At 35.1% G+C, this 23,490-nt stretch overlaps 1 long non-coding RNA gene across 1 annotated transcript; it reads right to left on the bottom strand.

Annotated features, from left to right (window-relative positions):
- Nucleotides 1-1,182: 1,182 nt before the first annotated feature.
- Nucleotides 1,183-3,375, bottom strand: LOC135121046 (uncharacterized). Its single transcript, XR_010278837.1, has 6 exons — nucleotides 3,222-3,375; nucleotides 3,101-3,174; nucleotides 2,930-3,038; nucleotides 2,558-2,679; nucleotides 1,489-1,632; nucleotides 1,183-1,430 (listed from the first exon to the last, which is right to left on the bottom strand). It is a non-coding gene; the product is annotated as an uncharacterized LOC135121046 (long non-coding RNA).
- Between the last annotated feature and the right edge of the window lie 20,115 nt (nucleotides 3,376-23,490).

Here is a 23,490-nt window from a genome sequence, read left to right as displayed (position 1 = left end):
GACGTTTATGAAAATTCTTGAGCCCATTGATGCTTTAAATGCACGTTACCCATTTGTAATACCTAGATCATCATGAAGAAGAGTTTTTTTTTTGTTGCACACAAAATATGACGCACCATCAAGAGATTGTTTTAGTTTATACGTAGTGCTGAATGTTATAATCTTTACTTTGGTTATAATATCGTTACTTCTTACGCGCCATATTGTTGCCACGATGATTTGTTGTCGTTTATGACCCCCACCTGAGGATTTCACGGCTTCTTCGTGCCCTAGGGGGAGAGGTGGAAATAGCGACTTTGCCTTGATGAGAGGAAAAGTGTTTTGCTTTTCAACGATTTTACGTCCTATCATTGATAAAACTAGCAAGTGTTTTAAGTAATCCGTAGATACTAAGTTAATAATTTCGGGTTTTTTTGGCGGTTCAAAGTGCGATGCGCGTGTTAATTCGCGGTAGCCTGGGGTAAGCGGACATAGCTGAGAAGCTCGCAGAGCCAAAAATAGGCAACTATGACACTAATATTTTCTCCATAGCTACTTCAGCAGAATTAGGATATTTTTGTTGACTTTCCATATATGACTAGGGCAGCCTGCCCCTTAATAACAAGAGTTTTCACACCCTCACCCAATTTTATTGATTATATAGGCTTAACCTGAAACATAACCTTTACATTGCCAGCAAAAGTTTTCGTTGCCAGTTATAACTCTTTCTTTCTTACACTGGCGAGTCGTGGGTTTTAAATATTATGATATGCTCTGTCTAATGTTGTGTCCGGCTGAACGAAGCAAACAATAAAAATTGGATAATATATGGGAAGTTGTAAAAATGTCACCTTTCATCTTGAAATCTTTGGTATATAGGGCCCTTTGGGCTCTAAAATTTTAGTTATACTCACCATATTCACAGGGCCCTATTAACAAATTAAGCGTCCATATTTAAATGTACAAGAAGGCCTTCCAAGATTAGGTCCAGCAAGATTATTTCGTTATGATTCAGAGCTTTTAAAGTGATAAAACGCAGGTTCGCAGAACTTATAAATCTTATCAGTACACCCACACCCCATTTTTTTTCTCTAGAAAACAATATCAACGACGTAAACGTTGTGAAACTCTCATTCAGGAGGTCACCTAACACCGTCGCTTTTGTAAGTTCGAGATTACAAGTACGAGCTAGACAACTTGAAATATTTATATGGGTCACGAATGGCGCTATCAAGGAAGAACTAGCAGGGCGCCTACATTAAAAATATATTACTCTTTACCGGGCTACCCACTTTTTAACTTATCAAACTCTTTAATATTAAAAGCACCCAATAAGCTATCAACATTTAATAGATAGTGATAGTCCATCCCAAAAGAGTCCAATGTTAAATCAATAACACGAACCGAGAGTGCTTTATAAATAAATCGGCGACTTCTTGTCCAAAAAAGGCCTGGTAAAGAAACAAATATAATTTAAAGGCCTAGAGAAGGAAGAAGAATTAATCAAACGTGGAGTAAAACTAAAAGTCTATGCCATATAACAAGGGCTTTTTAGGTCTCTTTCCAGTTAGGTTTGGCTGTGGAAGAGTTTTGAGGGTTTAATTGTTTTACAAAAATACTAAGAACGCACTCCTATGGCTTGTTATTCGGTCCCTGCAGATAAAATTATTATGAGTCAGGTTTCATTATCAATAAAACATTTTTATAGTCAGCGAAAATCTATAACTCTATTTATATACTATAAGATTTCAAACTATTTTTACAATTTTATTATAATAGTAGTAAAAACATAGTTATTACCCAATAACGCCGTTATTCAATTTAACTATAAAGCCAAACTTCTGTAGTGTATCTTATTTTTATATTTTTTTTACTTTTTTTTTTTAAATTTAAGTTAGAATTAGGTAAATCAATTAATCTTGGTTAGAAGATTTTACAAAATCTGGTTATTGTAATAACCTAAGTGGTATCCTTTTTAGGTTTGAACGGGACTTTAGTGTTTTAGTACTTTAGAAGTATTACACTTTACGAAATAATTGTAAATTGTAAGCTACACAATCACCTATAGTTTTTCTGGAAACCCTTTAAAGTTTAGCTTAGGTCTTTATTTTTTCGAAATAATCACAGAAACTAATAATTTTTTATATTTCACTAACTTTCAAATTAAAAAAGTGAACGTTAAAAAACCTTTATTTTTCCTAAAGTTACAAATATGCAAATAATAGTTAAGAAATATTAAATATTTGAAAGGTTATAAGTTTTTTTTGCACTAATTACGCCTGCAAAATGTTGTATCTCTATGAAAAAAAGGAGAAAGAGCACTAAATAGAAAGAACACTTAGAGAGCTAAGAAAAAAGGCATAAACAAAGGTATGTAATATGAACGACTAAAAAAAATTTAAACTACTACTAATAGAAATATCAACAAAAAAATATGAAACAGATTACTTGGTGGTAAAACTACCTTAGTAGATTTTAAAAATGGAAGTATTTTTTAAAATATACATCTAACAACTTATATAAAATTGAATAAAAGGAAGAGAAAAAATTAACTAATTTAAAAGGTACACGAACGGACCTAAAACATAGGCATATAAGAGCTCAACTTCACCATCGCAGTTCAGCTTAAACCCAGACCAAAAATTAATAGAGCCTTTTTTCATAAGGAAAAGTTGATAGGAAAAACAATTTATGGGTCTCCTACAAAAATATACTTTTTAGTTAATCAACAACCTTTAAAATATTAAAGTCAACTAAAAAATTTAGAAAATTATCGTGAGATGGCCTAAGACGGGTGACAAGCAATGAGTTTAATGATTTTTTTAAAGTAAAAAAGCTAAAACTTTTATATTTCTTCTATATTCTTTCATGTAGTCTTCTAGGCTCCCAATAGGACCCATATTTGGAGCTATTTCCAAAAACTTTAAAAATTAATTCTATAACTTAAGACCTCAGGATGCTCCTGTGCTGTGTCCTAATGTCTCATCTTGTTTGTTCACGGTAATTTTTTCAACCCCTTCTATTAAGACCAACAAACTCTGAAGTAGTTTGTTCACTTCCTGCATCGGAATATCTAAAGGGTCAAATATCAGACTTTCAACAAAGATTATAGTACTAATACTTTTAAGTAGGTCTCAATAACACAAGTCACAACCCAAGCAATGAGTCAAAAGCCGCGACGTATGCTACAAATAGCTACAAAATAGTACTAATGCTATACTACATACCTAGCGAAAAGGTACCACTAAGTATGTATCCTTTGGATAAAAGGAACAGACTATAGAAAACATCACTCATTGCTAGAATATTCATTCTGTTTGCTTTTGTCTTTGCTGTTCACAAAACAAATGTTTCATCTAGCAACTTAGCAGCTCTTTCATTTATTTTCACAAAGGAGCATCTCCGAAAGACAATGCAGTACTCAAAGCGAAGCTCCAATACGTAAAGGTATAGAAGCTATAGTCATTCAACTAGCGATCAATTCTCGTGACAATTAAGTCAGCTAAACTGAACACTATTGGACTGCAGGTGAGCTAGAACCTGCCTCAAGACTCTATCCAAGTATCAGTTTTTGTCAATTTTAAAAGAAGATCTTTCGATCCGCGCGTCTTTAAGTTGTCATACGTTGGTTAGCTATTGCGACCTGCGCCTTTCCTAAGGAAAATTAAGCCCCCAACTCAGAGCTCCAGTCAGGAAGGTACCATAATCACGATCTTAGGTTGGTTGATTAATCCGTTAGCGAGTCCAAGCTTCAAGTCGGAAGTTAGCCATGTTTGACCTAAGTTTAATATAATTATCCGACCTCAGCAGAGGGCTTAAAGGATGATCGCTATTGGACACCACCAGATAGTAGAGGGTGGCATAAGGCTCCTCATTTGATACAAATCAGACCTTCGCACTTGATCCAGTCACATTACAAAAAAGTTTATGGTTCCCACCTCTTCTAATACTTTTAAATCCGAAGTGGTACGTTTCCACAGAGAATCAATGGGTAATTTCATCTCTGCCATGCTAGCTTGTATTGCTTCATAGTTGTAGGTTATTTTATAACTCTATACTAATGCGTAATTAAAAAAGTAATAGTATATCTATGTAATTATACTATAAAAAATTTTTGTTGTTTAATTATAGGAGTATAACTAATATTATAATTCTGTTAACAAAGTTATACTTGTTAAATCAAGGACGAAATATGTTTGATAATATGAAGTTCCATCTAGATAAAGGCGTTTTCTAAGGAAGCAGCCTATTTTTTTAAAAGTTGGAGTGGCAAATTTTGTCTGTGGTTCAATTCTTCTCTCTAGTTAACTAATGACCTCTCGTGTTGCCGTAATACTTGCTTTAATGATCTTTGGTCAACTACAACCACTAAAAGAAGCTAAAAAGCGAAAGTACTCTATTACCTAAAGAATAAAAGTCATTTTTCTAGGCAAGGCGCACATTGAGTTCTTGTGCTTTATGTAACACTTACTGAAAGAATTATAGATTGAAAAAAGATCCCAGTTCATAATTTTTTACGCAAATTGCCATTTTAGGCAATTCTTCTGATTGTTTTAATGTTTGTTTTATCACTAAATTATTAGCATATAAGTAACATTCGCTTAAAATAAATTTCTTAACTTTTTCTGAGCTTTCGTCTTGGTCTCGTCCGTAAATCTGTACCTTATTATGTATACCTGTGTACAGTTAATTTCCAAAAGCATAAAGGTTTAAATACCAGCGTGTGAAGGTTTTAATAGTAAAAATGGAGGGGAAGGATAGCCGGAGGACCGTCATTTATTATTTTAGGGGGTTTATTACATATTTGAAGTTTTTTACCTATTTAATCTCTTTTCAAATTTCGAGGGTTATTATTTTTTATGTCGATTCCAAGGACTTTGTTAATTTTATATTCTTTTTTAAGATATTTTCTATAAATTTGATGTGGTCTCCAATAATAATACGGTCATCAACATATATACCTATGATAGTGTCACAGTTATTTGAGCAAAAAATACACTTTAGTTTTGTTTTGGTAGTAGACATTTTTTTAGCCTGTTAGAGAGATCTTTGTAAAGAGCTGTGCAGATTCCTGCATGCCATAAAGAGTCACTAATTTTTATGTACTTTCCTTTTGTCTATAGTGATATACTAAAAGTTTTCCATGTGAGAAGTCTAATTTGTCATGAGTGGGTACAAACCTTGTGGCACGTGAACAAAATTGGTGTATTTAGTTTTGTAGGTAAGAAGCCTGTTGTTATATCAGTAGTGTGAATGCGCATATTCAAAATTTTTTATATAGCAAGTAAACGAAAAGAGACTTTTAGAGGACAGAAGAAAAAAATTTTTTATAATTAACGTTAGGTATTTGTTGAAACGCTCTTGCTGTGGGTCTAGCTTTATATTGGTTATTAGTTTTTATGTGCAGTCTCCATATGGTCGTTATACTTTTTTATTGGGTATGATATTAATGTCAATAATATCAAAACCATCATGAACCATTAGTGATTCCAGTTGGTTCGTGGCTTCAATTTTGTAGTGTACTAGCTGCTAGAGATGGCTAACGGAAGAAGTTTACAAGTCCCCCCGTTCCAGGGTGTTGGAATAACATAATTTCTTATAAACAAAATAAAAAAAAGCGTTTTAAGTCAGAGTAGCTTTAGCTGCTGAAGGTGGATTTTTGCTAATATAATTTATTTTTTTGCCCATGATAAGTGTATGGTATTAACACACTACACTTAGTCTATTTGGGTTCAAGGATACGAAGCAATTCCCTTCATAACTAGCGGTGGAGTTAGAGCTAAGAGCTCCTCTTTAGAGTTTTGGGAGTAACATGTAGTGCGGAATTGCAAGGACTTTCTTCTGAGTGGTAGTATTATAATTTCTATGTAAATATTTTATAGAAATTAAAAGTTTTTAAGACATTAACAATTTTAAAATATTTTTAATTTCTTTTAACTAAGAGTTATAACAGTTTACAGCGCTTATTAATTAAATATTTCATACCACTGGCATCATTTGCCACTTCGTCGTTAAAATTCCGTTTTTTATCACTTTAGTAATAAATTATGAGACTGGATAATAGCGTCAGTCGGGTCTCAAATAAAGCTATTGTGGTACTTTTAGAGTTTTTAGAGCGGTATTATAACCGTTTTTTGTACTTGTGAAATAATTTTTATTTATAGGGCGGCTGTGTAAGTAACAACCCATTTATAACTAATTTGCCTACACCGAATAAGGGTTACCATATATGGAACTGGAAAGGAATACTTTCATATGGATTGTGATATTAATAAAAATTTAAGTCGAATATAACGCAAACTAAAACACAAAAATAAAATTAAAGATTTCAAATATAGAATGGCTACAGCAAACCAGATGAACGGATGAAAATTATTATTTCTTGTAAACCCAAAAAAACATTTGATTAAAATAATTACAAAACAAGGGAGCTCATTGGCTGAGATATCGAAGTTCACTGGTCGGCAGTATTCGAAATTTTAGTATACTAGTTCCTTTAGATGAGCAAAACGATTTTAAGTTTAGAGTCAAATTATAATTATTTACTGATACCGGCGGCACGGGGCCTGCTTAATCTGTTATTAAACTTAACTTTTACAAGTTCGAGCTAAAGTTTAAAAACATTACATAACATATTAAGAATGTTATTAAGCTCAGTCGTGGATCTAGCACTTTAGCATAATAAAGTATATTAAATTAATAAATATTAATCAATAATAGTACGCTATCCATCTCAACTGTGGTATTCCAGTAATAAATAAATAAACATAATATAAACAAATATACTTTGGAACTGGTTGTTTGGCGCTTGTGGCCATTATAAATATAAAATAATTATATTTATTTTAATTGGAAAAAGTGAGAAATTCTTCTCATATTTGTAGAGACTGCTTCTAAAATACCGCAAATCTTTTTAATATAAAAACGTTGATGAGCGAGTGTGCTTCAATTATGAATGAGTAAGAAATTCCACGCAGACTTGAGTAACAACATACTAAACAAACATAATTTAGTATAGCACTCCGGTGTACCATACAATTTTCTTAAACTTTTCAGTCACAAGCTTATAAATTATATCACATTTTACCTTTTTTCAAAATTTAATTGTTTATCAAAGCAATTATTAGAACATTTTTGCAGAGCTTATTGTTAGTATACAAAAGTTTAACAAGATTCATTACTATATAAAATATGAATGTGATGAAATAGACTTATTTACCATGTAAGAAATACAGCGTCTAAAACAATCATACATTTTCAAAAAATACAATTTATCAGGGAAAAAGGCCGAGGCTAAATTTCATGTTAAAAGGCTGCAAAAAAGATGGTTTTATTGCAGTATAGAAAAGTTTTCTAAATACTTACGCTATTCAAGATAATTGTAAGGTTGTAGAAAAACTTATTTAATTGAATGGTTCAATAACTTGACTAGCTTAACAACATTATCAGTGCGAAGGCTAAGGCCACCGTTGTTACGCTGGTAGAGAGCCATATATATATTACAATCAATTAACTAGAAATAAATTATTATTGTTAACCTTTTTATTATGTATTAAAATAGAGAAAATGCAAACTTTTTGTTTATAAAAAAAGGATTTTCCTAAAAAACCTTTATATCAGTGCGTGCGCTCATTTAATTCTCCTATACTTTTTAAGTTTGATCATAAAACTTTGTAGATTAGTACGGAAGGGTATATAAATATACTTCACACAAACGGCTCTAAAGGACTAAATATGGAATAATTTATAGTTCTCGAAATTATTATTTTTCTATAATTAATTTTAGCATTTAACCAGATACTATCTTTTTTTATAGTACGATTTTTGCTTTAAAAATGTAAGAAGTTGTCAAAGCCCAGGACGTATCTCAAACCGAAATTTGTACTTTTTCTTTAAAATTTCTTATTATTAATGGTTTTTTCCCGGTAAAGTTTAATATTTATGCACGCGGTAATGAGACAATTTAAAAAATATTTTTGCCTCTTCCATTTGCTTATAAAATTTCCAACTGTATTTTTTCTTTATCATCAGTTTGGAGTATCAAAATTATTAACGGTTACAAAAATTAGTAGTTAAGGGTAGTAAAAAGAAGGTCTGAGCACAATAAAAAAAAAATAACATTTACTTATTATTTATAAGTTTAAGTAAAAGTAAACTTGTAAGATACTAATAAAAATCTTTTATTAAGAGATCAAACTTTATATAAGTAGTAAGTCAGTGCAAAAGTTTTTTGTAGGATTTTTGTAGTGGTGATTCGAAAATAGTCTTGTTGGAGTTAACTCGGGTAATCACGCTAGGACCACGAAGACATTACACCATGTGCTTATATACCGCATGTTGGTATCCCTCATAACTCGTACTACTATACCATGCGGCTCTTCACGTGATTCCTATCATTTGCCTATGGTACATGCCTTAATCGCAATTCAGTGTACGTGTTATTTTGTGACTACTGTTCTATTTCCAGTTTATATTATTTATTATGCTTAAAAAGTTAAATTAATCTTGAAAATAAATTTTCATCTATAAAAATCTATGATCAGGCTAATTATGAGTTACGCGACTGTAACATATATATATTAACAGCTCCACAAACTGGCGTACTTAAGTTGTGCGAAACTCCATCATTAATGTGAGTTCGCTAAGAAATGGTTAATTCAATTTGAAAAACCTTATTAATTTTTAGTAAACAATTTGTTTAATTACCTCCTCCCTGCATATTTCTTAATATTATAAAGGAGCTAAATATTGCCCCGTAGAGAAATTTTTAGTGAACGAAGTAATTAAAAATGGGAGGAAAAACATGTGAAGTGACACGTGACTGTCACCTGGTAAGGCCGTAAAGTTTTGCACGTTGGCGACACTCCAAAGCACTTTCAAGTAGTTGTGGCAAACACCCCTCTTATACTTAAAGGTTTTACAAAAATGATTTTTATATTTTGTATTGGTAAACTTATCGAAAATAAAAGGCGATTTATTACATCTTGAGCGTCCAGAAAAAACTCTTTTATGTAAAATTTCTTAAAGTAAGCATATAAACCGCTCTACTTTTTGCTAAAGTGTTACAAGTTGATTACTTTTTTAGTTATTTATAGAGAAAACTGTATAGCTGTAGTGATTATTTATATATACATAAGAAAACCAATAAGTATAGTGCACGCTCACTATTTTGTAAAACAAATTAATGCTCTTCAAATACTGCAACTGTAAATAAAATTTAAAATATTATGTCCAAGGGATATTTTTACGCTATGGTACCAGATATCACCTCCATTACACCTTTAATAGTATTATCTAAAATTTTAATTATTTTAGTATTCAATACGTTGCAAATGATCTATAACATAACTCTTAAAACCTACGGCAAATGTATCTTTTATAATAAAGTTTTGCCAATCCTCTCCTTTCGTGTGTTTAATTATTTTTATATTTATGAGCAAGCGGTCTAAAATTGGTTATTCACTGCATTTTAGAAGTGGAGAAACAGAATATTTAATTTAAGTATATTAAGTTCTTAAAGGTGGAATTTAACTTAATTCAAATACATGAAACTGCCATATGCTGCATACTATTGTGAGAAACTGAAAGAATTATTTTCATCCTCTCCAACTTCTTCCTTGTAAAAAGACGTAGTTGCTCATTTTTACGGCTAACTAACAGCGACCGTTACTACCGCGAAGTAGCGTTCTCATTTTTTGGTCCGACAGATTATATAATCAACTTTATTGGTCCACGCCGTCGGGCGAGATGTCTGGCCGCAGCTACCAATAGCCCCTGACAAACTGGTTCTAAATGGTCATTACAGGCTTATTAGAAAAAAGCTGGCCAATTGCTGGGAGCGAAACTGCAGGAGTTGTCTGTAGTGGCGACGAAGGACGGTCATCTTTTTAACACGCTTTTTCAAATGAATTAAAAACCGCTAGCAAACATCACCTCCCACTTAATAATGGCGATATATTGACTAGAAGCGAGGAAGATGAGGCGGCGCTCTTGGCAGTCCTGCCTGCCTCCCATTTGGTCTGTCTTTAGGGACGGAGACGTGACACCGGTGACGCGTCAACCTTTGGGTCATGGACTTATTCAACAATGATCTAACGGAAAGCTAAAAAGTTGCCATCGGAGGCTATTAGCCATCTGTTGTCTTTTGCAAATTCTCTTGTGTTCCTCGGCTACCTTCCATCACGATGGAAATAAGCCACCATTGCCAATATCCCGTAGCTACCTAAATTACTAGAAAAAAGGTTCTTTTTTCATATAAACTATCTAAAAAGTATAAATAAATTTAAAATATTTACAATTATTTGAATTATTATATTCTCAACTGTGCTTAATTTTAATACAAAATGGTGTGCGCCTTAAAAGATTAGTAGGAAGTAACATAAACTTACAACTTTTCAAGGTTTATTAGAATTAAATAAGTTATGGCTTACCAAAGAAAGTTTCTTAAAACTTAAACTTGTGTGCAAGTTATATAGTAGTTAAAAAGCTATTTTACAATAATACAGATAGAAAAGATGAAACTAGCACTTGCAGATAAGAACGCATCGCAAAATCAGAACGTTGTCTACATCTTAATAAGTAATAGACGTACTTAGAATCAACTGTTGTAGTCAATAATAATTTTATTTATTATAAAAATAACAACAAAAACATTAAAGAAAATATAGTAGTACCTAATAGCTTAATTATCTATCCGCTCTTCTAACAAGCCCTAATAACTCAAATTTAGGTTGCCCTAAAGTTAATACAAATTCTTGATAATTAACTTTATTTATTTTTATATAAAACGAATACTGCCTGCTGACCTTTTTTCCAAGTTACTTAGATTTATTTTCTGCCATTAACTTAATAGTGTAATAAAGTTTACAAAACTGTTTTTATGCCACGACGTTGCCTGTTAGAAATTTTTTATACCTAAAATTTGATCTTTATGGATTATTTTATTGATTTACAAGTTGTATTAAAATTAAAGAGGAATAAAAAAGAGGAATATACGTAGGAGGGTAAACTATAATTTGATTTGCACTTCATATTATTAACCACATTTTTATTTACACTTATCATTTATCGCCAACCGATAATTTTATGCATTCAACGGAGTTTCAAAGTTTTAATCAGGTATAAACCTTCACCAGCTTCCATCTACAGCTTAGCTAGAGTTTAGAACTAGAATATAGTCCACTTAGCCAATCGACTAACAGACGGATGCAGACGCACTAAAGGGGGTCCTTTGAATGCCTAGAACTGGTTATTGTTCCAAATTGTAAACTGGTTTTATACTTCAATTTTAGGATTCGTTATTCCGGGGACTGAACTCTATTTCCGAGAAATAATCCCCCTTTAATTTGCATTCAATACATATACCAGTGTTCCTGTCCAGTTCCATATATGGTAACCTTAATGCGGTCATGTAAACTAGTTATAATTCATCGTTATTTTCACGAAAAATACAATAATAAAAGTATTTAATTAGTTAATTATTTTCATTTAAATTAGTATTGCTGCTAATATTAAATTTTTTTATGCTGACAATTTATTCGTGGCATAACTTTCTTTGTAGATCGAAAAATCGGAAAGGTATAAGAAGACTCGCACAAAGATCTACTGATAAAGAAAAACGAGTTTACCAGAGTAGAGTGCTACGTCCATTAAAGTATAAAATTAACCCTTAAATACTTTCTTAATAGTCAGAGAATTGCTATTGCCTTAAAAGTGAAACCCCTAAAACCAGGACTTTTTATTAAATCCCAATTACTGGCTTTACCTGCGTGTCAGGGCCTACTCAAAAAGGTGAAGCAGCTATTATCAAGCTCAGAATATCTCACTCATTTGTATTGCTTGTAAATTTGAAATTTATTGAGGCAGTGGCTATCAAGATCAATCTTTATGGCCAAGGGGACGTGGTTATCGTTTCTGCCTATAAGTCCCCAGTACTTCCTTTGTTACCTAAAGAGCTGGGTATTTTTTTAAACCATCGAGAAGCTGTAATTCTTTGTGGGGATTTGAACTGTACAACTACACTGAACATAGAGGTTTCCTTGTATTCAGCCCTTTAGAAATGACACAGCCATACAAAAAACATACGAATCAACTCAAAATTAACCACGCTAGTGGCTCTCTTTTCGAACCACTTCCTTGTTCTACCTTCAAGAATTTAGCCCTATGATTTTCATACGAAGGTACAAGGACTGTTATAAATTTATGGAAGTGATTACGGAAGCCATCGAGCACCATCCAACTACTTTGGCTTCATCAGTTACCCTTAATGAGTTGGGGCCCTCTATGAGACTAAAATTATTTAAGTACAATAAATAGCTCCTGTTCCAATAACGACCTCTCCGCGAAAATCACGCTTACCTGAGAAAAATGAATATTTCCTAAAATTAAGAAGTTGGAAAAAAAAAAAAAAAGTAAATTCGTAACCTCAAGAGAACCGAAGATAAACAATTTCTTAACAAACTTGACAAAAAAGTCAAAAAATGCCTCATTAATTTGCGCAATGAAACTTTGGACGGAAACCTGCCGATCTTGAAGTTTAGAGTACTAGCGATTTGTCAAATACATAAGAAATTGCGAGAAACCTCATCCTCCGGCTCTTAAGACAGAACCCGATTATATTATGACAACAAAGTTAAGTCGGATGTGTTCGTGCGAAGTTAATTTATAATCACCAAAAAAGTAGCCCCTAAGACCGAAACTAGCGGTACTCGCAGTAACAATCCTAGAAATATAACTTGCGAGTATACCGATAAGAAAGAGGTGAGATCAATTATAAACTTTCCGTGTACTAAAAAAGCGCCATGTTCAGCAATAACGACTTTAGCTTCATTTATTAACCCATCTTCTGAGTTATGTACATTTCACTGAACGATGGAAAATGGCAGCAGTCGTGTGCATTCATTAACTAAAATGGTCTTCTTCAAATTCTAAAGACTACCGTACTCTAAAACTTTTGTCATGTATTGGCAAAGTAGCCGAAGCTGTAATACTTGGACGATTGCGAAAGTTTGTGGAGAGTACTGGTTGTATACCAGAGTTGCAGTTCGGATTCCGAAGAAGCCACTCTACTACGCTGTAGCTTTTGCATTTTGCCCGAACACGTCACAAAAGAGTTTAATAACATATAAGTCGCATGGGCATAGTTTTTAGATGCCGAGAAGCATTAGCTGGCTTTTAATGAAACTATCTATCCTGAAGTTACTAGATTATTTTCTTATGCCTTTCCAGTCTTTTCTGCGTCAAAGGACATTTTATGTCAGAAAGGGAAAAGCTAGGTCATCTTGATACTAACTGACTACGGGCTCACAAGGCTCCCTGTTACCTCTGCTCTCATTGGCTTTACACATGTCGGGCATACCAGACTTAAGAATACCTCCACTTTTTTGTCACAGCGTGCAGATGATAAAGCTGTCTACGCCTTCTCCAAATCTCATTCTCTAGCTCTAAAACGCATGCAAACGTATGTTTCGCACGTGAGGTATGGTTTGACAAGTGGCGAATTACAATTAAGTCCCTTAAGAGCAAAGCTATATTTGTCCCGAAGGGGAGACGTAAAACGACAGTATAATGCTTTGTGGTCAAGTCATCCCCTGGTACACGGAAAATTAAGTATTTGGGTGTTCGATGATACGGAGCAAAATTGGTTGCGCTATACAAAAGTCATTGGATGTTAAAATGTAAAGTATCCAAAATAACTAATAAGAAAAGATATGTATATCTATATATACAAACATAATCAAAGACGAGTAGTAAGAAAAAGAACAAGAAAAGAAAGAAAAAAAAGAATTTGTTTATTTAAAGTTTAGTAATTTTTTTTAAATAGATTATGCGATACGATCAAATTCAAGCATTTATTTAGTAGTAGAAACTTTACCGATAGGTTTTTATTTTCAATTTCCTTCCTAAACATAGTGGTATTTCACATTAATATGTCTTAATAGCCTCGTTACAATACGATTGTTGGCAATAGTATACTGGGCTGGTTATCAACGTATATATTCGTTGGAGTCTTCTCCTCCTAGCCCAGTTCCCGTAGCACTGTAAGCACTTATTTAGGCCCCTTGAGAGTTTCGGCTTGAGCAATATACTCGACTCTGTGGAGAAAAGCGCATCTACTGTCTGTTTCTTCGTTTTTTAAACAATAGGAAGGTCTTTCACAATTATTATTGTAGGGAACGGGGTTTATTATCTTCATCGGAGTCATAACTTGCATCCGAGTAGATTTAAATCTCAAGTTTACCCATCTTTGAAGACCTTAATAGAGGATCTTTTGCCCTTAAGGTACCTTAAAAACGCCTTTTGCTGCTTCCCAATGTTTTTTTCCATACGAATTAAAGCGTTGTGATAACTTATTTACCACCACGTGCACTTCAGGTCTGGTGCATGTGGCTAGATATTGTAATGCTCCTATTAACTTCCTGTACGAACAATGTTCTGGAATAAACTTCTGCTTTTACAATTTAGCTCTGTAAATAGGGTATTTACTGGTTTGCACTAGTTTAAATCAGAGATGAATGAAAGATCATCAATGAACTTTTCTTGGGTCAACTCAAAATATTTTCAACCAAAATATTTAAAATTAGACCTAAAAAAACCGAATTGGGGACTTTCTTAGTATTATTAATAATAATTATATAGCGGGCCAAAATCTCCTCGTTAGTGTAGACTTTAAAGTCATCTACATAGTTTAAGGTTGTCACTAAATTTTCCCGGTGAGTAATAAGCAGACAAGGCTCATATTACACCCCTATTAAGCCTAGTTCCTTCAGTTTGTGCACCATGTTTTTAAACCATAATAATCCTGTTTGATCGTGCCGTACAATACTTTTACTAACATTTATACCTTCTACCGAAGGGTATATTAATAAAAATCCCACTGGGGCCATAAGGTTATATATGGAATTCAGCCTCCCTTCTGACTTAATCGAAAATTTTCATTGGTTCTTTTGAGAGAAGACCTTCAGGTGCTCACTAACTTTTCAAGTATCAGTCCGACCCAAGGCTTTGAGTCTCGTTAGTATCGAAGACCTTCATTCATCGGATGTTTAGAGCTTTCTGTATTGTTCTTAGAAACTGGTCAGTAGTAGCTTTGCCGTGGTTCGACTCATATTTTTTATCACGTTCTGGTATACCTCCAATTTCCCCGTCGTCGAATAATAACGGTTTACGTGACCTTTCCATCTACGTCTTGAATATCCGCACCTTTCGAAAACCACTTAGGTTTCCAGCTCTTATTAGGAAAACCATGAAGCACGTCAACCCTGGAGCATTCGATTTGCAACCTACTAATACCTTTTCCGTAGCCTTCATTTACGCCAACGAAGCTTCTTTTTACTCCTTCGGCGGAGTTGAGGGTCGAGTTAATGACTAGGTTAATCTGTACATTTTGTTCAAAACTGGAAACCATTGGATTAAGGTGGGAATAAGAATCTAGAGGCTTTACTATTTATGTAACATCTGCTGCAAAACTATTATCAATATCTTGAAGCTTATACTATTTATAACCCTTTTAATTGTAGCCATAAATTCGTCCGAATCCTCCATAAGCGTTTATTAAGGGACCCTGTACTATCTCCTTTCAAAAGTTGGGTAACAGCTCACCATGACTTTCATTACTGAAAAAGACAGGTGAACCAAACAAGTATAGTTAGTTTATTTATTTATTAACTCAGTTTATTTATTTATTTATTAACAAATGTCTTTTCCTAGTGCTCGATCGAGTTAACAACTTCGAATGCTCAAGCTTTCATCAGGGGTATCCGCATAATATCGCATATACAATAAGTTAGCTCTGTGAATTATAGCTTTAGCTATTTCCTTCAAAATTACAGTGTAGCGTTCCACAATGGGGTTATGCGATTGTTTTTGGAGATGTAAATTATTGTTTTATTCTTCTTTGCGTAAAATATATCATGGCAAAACTTTTCTGTAAACTTTGTCCCGTTATCTTCGAAACATTCCCAACGATGAAGCCCATAAAGGAATTTACAAACGCCATTGCACTGTAAATTTTGAATCAATAGGTTTAATATAGACAAACCTTGTGCCTTTGCATATTACTGTAAGAATGTATGTTGTCCCGGTTAGTGACTTTGACCACGGGCCACATAAATCAATATCTAGTTGAGATCCGGCGTGAAGCTCATAGTAGTCATAACATTCTGATCACCCCACAGAGTTTTGATGAATGTTCATTCTGAAGATGAATTGCAGGAAAGATTCTCCATTATGACCTTAATGCCCTAGTTAATAAATACTCCTTTGTTTTGTCATTCGTCCACAAATATCATGCCGTTCATGTATATTGCATAATGCACTCACTTCCTCCGCTTAATAGCAACCGTTAAATTATCTGCTAGCAGTCATAACTGGTGACACTTCACATAAAAGCTGGTCTATTCTCTCTTTGTTATAGACAACTTTTCCTTTCTTCAGCGTCAAAAATTACTATTTTGTCCTCATCACACGGTTGCCCACACTGACCAGGTTTTCTAACGCCTTATGTACATATAATGCTTTCTTATTACGTTATGTTCCGACACCTAGGGCTAGTATATAAACTTTCATGTCCATGACCCGTACATTAGTAGTTTGGAAATCCTTAATAAGTCTCAAGATTTTAAGTATATGACAGCTAGCACCGAATCTAAATTAATTTTTCTTGTACTTTTGAAAACTTGAGCCACTTAAACGACCTCTCTCAAATCTCTCAGTTTCTCCATTGTTTTGTAATATACCCAGCTCTTCAACGATCTAAATATCTATATTTTTCATATTTTTGCTCTATAGTCTTTTCAATTGCCATATCACCTGGTTAGTTCCATCCTCCCTTCTCTTCAAAGACAGCTTTAACAAGCTTGCACTCAAGGCTACTTAGTTATGTACCCCATACTTTTGTTGAGCTATAATATCTCATGAAATTGCAGAGGCCTACAATGCTTCCGAACGTTATTTGTATCCAGATCAATTTCGACTTAACAATACATTCTGCCTAAAGGGTGCCGATATCCCGTCATTTGCTCGGGCTCCAAAAAATCTAGTTAGCTTCATTCTTTCGCTGATTATTGCATTCTTATCGTAGTATTGTTCTAGGGCTTAAGATATTAATGAGGTTTATTAATGATTTAATGTCTTCATCATCCAGTTCTCTTATATTTGCAAACTCTCCTTTCTAGAGTTAAAAACATGACTTCCGTAACAACAATAAAATTGTTGCACAAAGCATCCCTTTAGTGATATGGCTTCATAGGGCTTCCTGTGAAAATCTATTTGAACAAAATGGTGCTGTTACCTTATATTGAAAATACCTGTTAATATATCCTTTAAAATATTTTTTAATCGCATCCCTATAATGCAATTGAATAAATACATATGGAAATACTAAATTTTAATAAAAAAAAATATATCTTTCTCTTCTTTCTTTTCTTTTTCTTTTTTCTTTGTGTTCGTTTATGTTTGTATTCCTTTCTAATTAGTTATTTTAGATACTTGGTATTATAGCCCTACCCCACTTGCCCAAACCGCGATCCTTTTTGGCGATATTGAATAGACTAGGTTTAATGCTAAAAATAATGGAATGGGATGCCAACCCGGAAACACTTAGTACCAGTTATCAGTAACTGCTTTAATAGCATCTATATAGCATCTATATTGATCAGGTAGGATACCAAGTAAGTATCTTAGTTCGCCCAGTCTTAAAAGACCTCAGTTTACTTACTACACAAGCTGGAGTAGTGTTTAAAAAATATAGTTGTTAATTTATTTAGAAAAGCTGTGTACGTATTTATATAACACGAACAAAAACGAATACAAAGAAAAAGAAGACGAAAAGCTCTGTTTATTAAAAGTTGGTGTTTTCAATTAAATTCTATGGATGCGGTTGTATTCGTTTAGATTGTAAAAAAACAAAGAAATACCTCTATTAGGAAACAATGAAAACATTAGATACTTTAGCGCCCTTCCGTAAACTTAGCTTAAGTCATATAAATGCATAGATTAGTCAAAAGTCAATGCCAACTTTACCTTACACAGTGCCACTGTCAATAAACACCAACAAAAAGCGTAATTTATCAAAATTGCTTCCCATATATTAAGGCGAATTCTTTAAAGAAAATATCGATGAATAACGGTTATTTGGTGTTCTGTTTCTCTATAATAAAATTTGAAACCAATTATTTTATAAGGCTAAGAAATGGATTTTTATTATTATTAAATTCTTAAGAAGAGATAGTGTAGAAAAATATATGTAACCTTTTTCGCAAAGCAAAATATTGTTTAAAGGTATAAATTCCCTATTTTTCCTGTAATTGAATACTAATGAAAATTCAAAAAAGACATATTCTAATGCGATATTTTTTTATGTTACCACAAAACTAAACACAAGTTTAAGACCTTAGTTGCAAAAGAATTGTAAACTTTAAAATCAATTTTTCAAAAACTTGATTTTCAATTTATACTCCCCTTCAATTATAAGAAAACAAAGTTTTCAACTCTTACCTTCCTTGTTATTTGATTACAAAGACTATTTAATATAAATTTAAGAGGTGACTCGATATAGGTGAGCGCGATAATTACTGGTAATGACGAAGCCATAATTAGTAAAAATAATATTAAAACATTTATAAAAACATAAAATAGAAATGGTAAGGAAAAGCTCTGTAAAACACATTAAATATCGAAAAAGAGATTAAAAAGTATACATAATACCTTAACATATACACAGGAAAACATATTTATACCACTTGAACAAACCATTGCCCTAAAAAATTAAAGTGAAAATAAACCAACCAAGCATTTTCAACTAAATATTCCGGAGAGCATTAAAATTAATTTGGCAGAGATTCTTATAAGCACATATATGGAAATTTCTAGTTGAACTTTTTTAAATTGAACCAGTATAAACATGTTTATACAAATAATCTCAAACCTAAGTTATACAAATATACATATATGGAACACATTTTTAACCTTTTGAGAAGGTATAAATATGGTTTAACCGATTTCTAGCTGTTAGTCTCTTGAGTACTATTGTCGTGCTCTTGCGTGAAGAAGAATCGTTTGTCATTTAATAAAGTTGGTTCCTCTCTTCTGGAAGCCGACTTACGAAGGGCAAATGCTTACTTTTTAGCTATTATTTAGGCGCTTCGTAATGACACGAAGACAGTGAAATTGAAGTTACAAGATTTCGAAAAAACGACTCTTCTATTAAAAACGAGATTAAACGATGAAAAGAGTCTGTGGAAATTTCTTATATTATAAATAATAATGCCAATCCTTACTTTGCTCTCCAAATACCTAGCGAGTCTTGAGAAGAAGAAGTCTTAGAGGAGTGTGGGGGAAATGCTTTAGTGGTAAAGAGACTAAGAAGAATTATAACGACAATAATAATAACAAAAATTAATAATAGTAATAATAATAATATAGAAAACAAAGTAAATAGTAGGTAGTAATAAAATTTAGTATTAACACTTTTGGGAATACCAATGACTGTATTAACCTTAATGGTAAAATTAGTTGTGGTATCACTAAAAACTCTTCTTTACATAATAGTAACAGAGACACAGATATGTCTCATAGGGAACACGAAGATAGCCTTGAGTTAGAGATGGGCAATACTTCTTGCAATCCCGAGCTACCTTCCTCGGTTGCACCTCCTCTTAGGCAAAATAATAAGCTCCAGCCTGTCTTGCCAAAAACAAAAGTGGAAGCACTTTGTAAAACTTCTGCTAGCCACGGCGCTCAAAACATTCCGTCGTCTAGGACTACCCGTCAAGTAATTAAAACAGTTCCAGCAACAGCAGACGAGTGTCGAGCTATTACTAAGCTTATGCGTGATGAAGCGCTACTTCATTTCACCCACTAAATACCAGAGAACAAGCCTTTAAAGTTTGTTCGCGGAATATACTGCGCTCTCGACGTTCAAACCGTCGAGGGAGACTCACGTACTCGAATCGTCTTACCTCTCCGCGTGGCAAGGTGCACACTGAGAACAATGTCGATTGGAAACGCTGGAAGCGAGCCCTACCGATGGTGTTAGTGCCTATACCGAGCTGTGATCGACAAATGCTGTTGGGATTAAAGACGGTTTTCTATCTTCAGGTTAAGGTGGAAGAGCTCCGAAGGGTAATTAGGTCGGACAGTGGCATCGCTGCCAGGTATTTAACCACAGAGGAAGTTTTTGTTCTGCAGCCTCCCGGTGCGTTAAATCTGGAAGGGGCCACTTGGCTGCACGGTGTATGAAAGCACGAGAAAGTCTTGCCAGGTTGTGCTAATTGCGGTGGAGCGCATATTGCCATTATCTTGACCGCAAACATCACCCGAGAAGACCTACACCTTCCAGTCAAGCTGCTCCACCAACACTTAAAAAACCGACCCCTTTAATGTAACCCCGACAATCTTCAATATCTCTCGCTTGTCCACAAAGGCAACTCCTCAGAGAACCCCCCGACAACCGCAACCAACACCTCGACAACTGCTTTTAATATTGACTGCAAACCTGTCAACAATGCTAGAGACGGTAGAGGGTCTGGAATCCGTTTGCAATCGTTTTTAGACTACAAGCGCTTCGTCGTATCCGCCTCCTCTTCTGGAACGCAGATGGCGTTCTACACAGGAAACAAGAATTGCAGGAATTGATGCAATGCCAAAGAATTAGTCTTTGTGTTATTAGTGAAACTCATTTTCTTCCCAAAATCCTATGCAACCTCTGAAACTTTTCGACGTACCGCCAAGATCACTTTGATGGGCAGCTAAGGCGTAGCTACTTTGGTCAGACGAAACATTCAACACTGTGAGACCTTTACCAACCCTGCAATGTGTTGAGGTGGTTGTAGACTCCTTCCACTTAACCAGGCAAGGGTTCCTGTCGTTTTCTGCAGCTTATAAGCCCCCCAGCATGGTACTTATTACCTCAGATCTTGATCTCTTTTATAACTTATTCCTCAGTTATTGAATGTGGGGGCCTTAACTGCAAGCATACTGCCTGGAACAGCCGTGTCGATAACCCAAAGGGTTGAATCCTCTAATCTTACACCGACGAGAGCGGATTGCGCGTCTTAGGACCACAGTACCCCACGCATGGTGAAGACGGGGATACCAGACATATTAGGTATTGCCGTTTTGAAAAATATTTGTAGTGCAACGGCAATTAAAGCTTTTTACGACTTTAGTCGGGCCATCTGCCAGTTCTGCTTAATTCGGCTACGAAAAAGATTAGAACTCAAGTCTCTGAGGCTCTTGAGATAATTATTTCAACATTTTCCGCCTCGCTTAATATGCTCGCCTTACTTGACGTTGCTGCTACTGAATTCGAGGGCTCTTTGACCATGGCGTATTACACCACCACGACAACATATAAAGTTGAGTTTCGCTCTAACCGCTTGGATGAAAAATTGAAGATTCTTATCCCCGAGCGGCGATGCCTTATCCGAGTGGGCAAGGTATCGCAACGCCCCGAAGATAAATTAGCTCTTAATAGAATACATAGGTGCATTAGGAAAGAGCTGTTGGCGCACCATAACCGATTGTGAGAGACAAAGTTTAGTAATATGTCGGATAATAACTGTAACTGACGCGTCTCTTACTGGGAGTTCATATGGAAATACAAGAAACTAGCGCGTATATCATTACCTACTATGCGGGACAGCAATTTGTTGGCGGAAAATGATGCTGACAAAGCGACACTTTTTGCGATCGCTTTCTTCTCAGTGCGTGCCACCTGCTTATTTAGTTTCTAAGAAGTGCTTTGTGGAGCAAACTTCCTTGCTTACGCCGAGGAACAGCTTGGGCCAGTAACTGTAGTCGTAATCGTAGAAATTATTAACTCTTTGCCCAGGCGAAAGACCTGTGGCCCCGATGGTATCACCAACGTGCTTTTGAGCAATTACCATTGAGGGCCGTAGGACGCCTATACTGCCTTATCAACCCTACGATGACTTTCGGCAGCTTATCATTGCGCTGGAAGACGGTATCTGTTGTGATGCTCCCGAAGACACTACGACTAGCATCTACGCCAAGAAAAATACAGCTGAGGCGGACATATTGCATTGCTTGAAAGCATTTGTTGACGCAAGCCTGGCCCTGTCAGAGTTCCAATTTAGATTCCGACAGGGACATTCCACCACTCAACAACTCCCCTGCTTGGCATAGTGGACGATCGTACCTTCAATTTAAGGAAGGCAACTAGTGCCGTCTTTCTTGATGTCGAAAAAGCGTTTGACCAAGTTCGGCACAAGGACTTGTTTTACGAATTACGCGCATAGGCCCTCCCTACTATCCTTCTTAACGTGATCAAATTTTAACTTGAGAACCGTGTCTTCAATATACGAATGGGCGAGGTGCGCTCACCCCTAAGACTACTAACTGCCGGAGCCCCACAAGGATCTCTTTCATTACCCTTACTCTTTGCACTTTATCTACGCCACGTGACACAGTCTGAGGGCCCCCCACGCGTATTGACTTATATGCTGATGACACGGCGATTTATTCGTCAAAGCCACCTACTCTATTGCGCCAGCTTCTGCAGTACTACCTAGTGACGCTTGTCAACTGGTGTCGTCGTTGGAAAATTACTATTAATGAGGAAAAGAACAAAACCTCTTTTATCACAAAGAAGCGCACAACACCACCTTTGAAATAAGATAATTCCCTGGGGTTCTTGGGCAAAATAACTGGGGGTCATCATTGACAATAAGTCCTCGTGAAGATTGCAAGTAAACTATATTGCGGCGAAGGACAAGACAGCGGTTCAAACTCTTTGCCCTTTACTTTGTGCTCGAAGCAAACTCTCGCTGCACAACAAACGACGCTTGTATTTGTTGTGCATCCGACCGATCATGACATACGCGTCTACTGCCAGGGCCTAAGACTCATTGGCTATTACCTCTTCGCTTCAAGTGAGACAAACCAAACTGCTACGCCTTATGATGGGCGAACCGTGGTTTGTTTTCAACGATACCTTACATCAAGACCTCCAGATTGAACCTCTGGGGAACGTTTTTCGACGCAATGCCATCACCAACTACGATCGACACAATCAGCACGCCAATCGATTATTGACAGATGAGATCAACTACGAAACCTGGGCCTACCCACGCTATCGTCGACCGCGCAATGAAATCTAAATATATATATATAATATGGGTTAGGGGTATTTTAATACATATATATATATATGAGATTGCTTTAACACAAGCTTAAAGCTAACTTGTACAAAATCACCTTGTCCTGTTTTCTTTTATGACCTATCCACCATCAGGAAATATTATTAATATATATATGTAGAGAAAGTTTAAAGTATAGTAACTCGTGGGGGCCTGGCTGGGGGTGGGTGCCGATTAATCACCAGGTTTCCTCGGATTTTGTGCTCAAGGCTGCCTCTACCCGCTGTGGGTTTTAGCGGTTCCTGACACTTTAGGTGGTGTATGGGAGATCGGGCGGGTCCCTCCAGCGCTCTTCCTATTTTACGGGGCAGTCATTATAGCTCTATAAGGAGCGTAGAGGGGTTTAAGGCCT

The sequence above is a fragment of the Zophobas morio genome, unplaced genomic scaffold (assembly GCF_036711695.1).
Source record: "Zophobas morio isolate AGI-343-1 ecotype UQ-CSIRO unplaced genomic scaffold, CSIRO_AGI_Zmor_V1 ptg000478l, whole genome shotgun sequence".
Classification (NCBI taxonomy): Eukaryota; Metazoa; Arthropoda; class Insecta; order Coleoptera; family Tenebrionidae; genus Zophobas; species Zophobas morio.
The sequence above is the reverse complement of the archived record's forward strand: the minus strand, read 5'-3'. Positions and strand labels throughout refer to the sequence as shown.